This window comes from Aulonocara sp. 'chitande type north' Nkhata Bay, linkage group LG3 (genome assembly GCF_057382095.1).
Source record: "Aulonocara sp. 'chitande type north' Nkhata Bay isolate Kocher_YH1m ecotype deep benthic linkage group LG3, A_spYH_male_GT1.1, whole genome shotgun sequence".
Classification (NCBI taxonomy): domain Eukaryota; kingdom Metazoa; phylum Chordata; class Actinopteri; order Cichliformes; family Cichlidae; genus Aulonocara; species Aulonocara sp. 'chitande type north' Nkhata Bay.
Genome location: NC_141346.1, coordinates 40652044 through 40655192, shown reverse-complemented (window position 1 = coordinate 40655192; position 3149 = coordinate 40652044). Strand labels below are relative to the sequence as shown.

General features: G+C 39.9%; 1 pseudogene; it reads right to left on the bottom strand.

Moving 5' to 3' along the window:
• Positions 1–371: 371 nt before the first annotated feature.
• LOC147335700 (uncharacterized) lies at positions 372–1233 on the bottom strand (annotated as a pseudogene).
• Positions 1234–3149: the final 1916 nt, after the last annotated feature.

Here is a 3149-nt window from a genome sequence, read left to right as displayed (position 1 = left end):
CGACTTCATTTCACATAAATGCTTTTTATAAAAATAAAAAACAAGTCCTTTTTGACTTAAATACTTTTTATAAAAAAAACCCCAAAGAGTCTTTCTTGACTTCCCTTAAGATACTTTTTATATCATCCACATGTAAGCACTATTGTCCACTTTTGTAACTATGGACTAATCTAATGAAAAAAAAAGAGACTTCAGGTCAAACTTAAATAAATTGCTTTACTTCCTTGCAAGTAATTGATTTAAGTTAATTAACCTGGCAACTTTAATAACTTTATTAAGTAACGTTGATAAACTTAATTCACTTACTTGCAAATAGTTATTTAATTTGGATTCCCTATTCTCTTTTTTTCAGTATATGTTGTCATCGCATGTTATGGGGGAAACAGTAGAGTGGAGCGACTAAACCAGTGGTTGTACCTCATTAACAGAAGCTTCTCAAACCTTTTGTCAGAAAGTCGATTTCTTTTAGGCGTGAGCACCAAACCTCCCAGACTAAAAAGTCGCTCCACAGGAGCACTTGATGGGGTTGGAGTGTTATACTTTAAAAAACTTGTCTTTATGCTTGAAAACATGCAGAATCTGAAGGCCGTAGCCTGACATCAGGTAGTCCATAACTTCTTTTTCTGCAGAAAGGGTCTCCTCCTTTGGCTCTGCCTCAAAAGTGAAAAAGTCCATCTCACCTTGGCTGCTAGATGTAGTAGCACTGGGCACACTGGCAGGGTTTTTTGCAACAGGAGCAGTGGTGCAACACTCTGCTGTCAGAAGCTGTTTTACTCGCTCCCTCCTTCCTGCATCTCTCAGCCATCAGAGTTTGAATTTTGGACAACTGGCAGCTGCGAGAAGGGCATCTTTGTCGTCCAGCACACCGGCGAAACGATAATCAATGTTTTTATGCCTACAATTTATTATGTTATTGAATTACTTGCAAACCATGCCTAATATGAGATCAGTAGTATGGATTTAATTTTGTTTTAGGTTAAACATTTTAATTGTTTTAATATTATTTTGCAATGATAATTAATATTCTGTTCCATGTTTGTGAATTGTATGAAGCAAAAAAATTTGACTAATGGAGCGTACCTGTACAAAGGCATCTGGAAGGCCTGCAGTCATCCTGGAGAGGTCATCTTTCACAGCCAGGGTCTTCTACATCAGAACTTCAAGTGTTGGTAGTAAAGTTCCATATGGACAGTCGCCTTGTAAAATGTCCAGTGCTGCAGTCAGAGGTTTCATGGCCATGCAGTACTCATGCAGGGACTGGTATTCTTGATCTTTGAAGCACTTCAGTCCTAGCTTTGTGCACACAGTATTCAGCTCACCCATGGGGATTTCTGCAATTCTCTTTACAGCATCAAAAAAGGAATTCCACCTTGTGGATGTTGGTATGAGGAGCATTCTTTTGCCATTTCTTCCACTGTTTCTGATGCAAGTGCAGGTCTACTCGATTTGGTCCAAAGAGCTGTGCATTTTGCTGTGCTGCTCCTATACACAGCTCTGCTCTCTGCACCTGCGGTGCGGGGGAAGAGACAGCTGACCATCACTTTCATTCTCAGCCGAGAGGATTTCTGACAGATCTAAAAAGTGACATCATCGTCTTTGGGGGTGGACTCTTCCTCCTCCGTCTCATCATCGGACTCCGTGACAGGATGATAAACTTGAAACGCCTTAACAAAGTTGGATCCATTATCAGTAACTGTTGCAACTACTTTGTTGAGTAACCCATAAGAGGAGTGAATGTTTTCGATTTCTGTACTAATGACATCTTACGTGTGTCTACCACGAATTCGCCTACATGCTAATGCAAACTTGTGGTGCTCTAATGTGGTTCTACTGATCCAGTGGAGCGTTACTCCCATATAGCTTCTGTTGTTAGCACTTCAAATATCCGCGGTAGTTGAAACAAAGTCAATCTCATTCAGTGAGGCCTTCAGATTTCTCTCCATTTCTGTAAACTCCTTCTCCAGGTAAGAAGTAAAAGTCGTTCAGTGAGGCAGCTCGGAATTAACAGAAGTAGGGATCTTTTTTATTATGGCACGAAACGAGGGCGAATCAACAGTGTTTATAGGTAGCATTTCTTCTACAATATACTGCGCGACCAACTTCTTCAATTCTTCATCACTTACTGGTTTTGCACCAAAGTCCAACTTTTGTTGTTTGGGTGGTGTAGGACCTTCTGCGGAAGTCACGGCTCTCTGCTTCGGACCACTTGGTGGGACTCTATGAGTTTGACTGTGCCGTGCTGCGACTCCAAATGTTTCTTTAAGTTTGACGTAGTGTTTTTGATGGTAGATAACACTTTTTCGCCAACACAGAGTGTACAACGAACCTTAATATTGAAATCTTTAGTTGACAGAAACTCAAAATAGTGACTATATTTCCAGCTAAAGAACGAACATCTCTCTCCCTCCATTGTTCTTTACACTTTTTTACGTCACTGGCTGCTTGTGAGCGGGAAACGTGACCTGTCGCTTATGTGACGTTTCACGACACGTATGCGTTTGTCATCCACCGAGACGAAAAGAAGAAACCAAATCTTCTTGTTTAAAAAAAAAATAGTAACGCACAGTGGTTTGGACAAGTAACTTAAATCTGACTACTGTTATGGAAATAGTAACGCGTTAGATTAGTCGTTACTGAAAAAGTGGTCATATTCAGAGTTACTTAGTTACTTAGTAGTTACTTAGTAACGCGTTACTGGCATCACTGACTAAATGCCATTTATTTATTAATCTGTGGTCCAGTATTGCATATCATTGAGTAGCAAAAGTATGTAAACCTATGGAATTTGTGTAAAAACTGATGTTAACAATAAGAGGAATGACAGTGGAGTTGGCACTATGTGCAGAGCACGTGTATGTAAGAGCACCACCATAGAAACACATATTTATGAGCACTTCATTCAAATAGCTGTTGATGCTCAACTCTTAAGAATCTGACTGTTTGCAAAATAAGGAAAGTCAAAACCAGAGCACGTCACAGAAAAACCCAGTGTAACTTCTACTAGAGTGCCGTCCCATTGGGTAATATTAAAGTTTACGAGTTCAGCGTCTGAACACTGAACAACACTACTGTGCGTGGTTTGCAAAGAGAAAGATACTTTTTTCCTTAAATCATACCACTCCAAGTCTACAGTTTGCTAACAATCACAT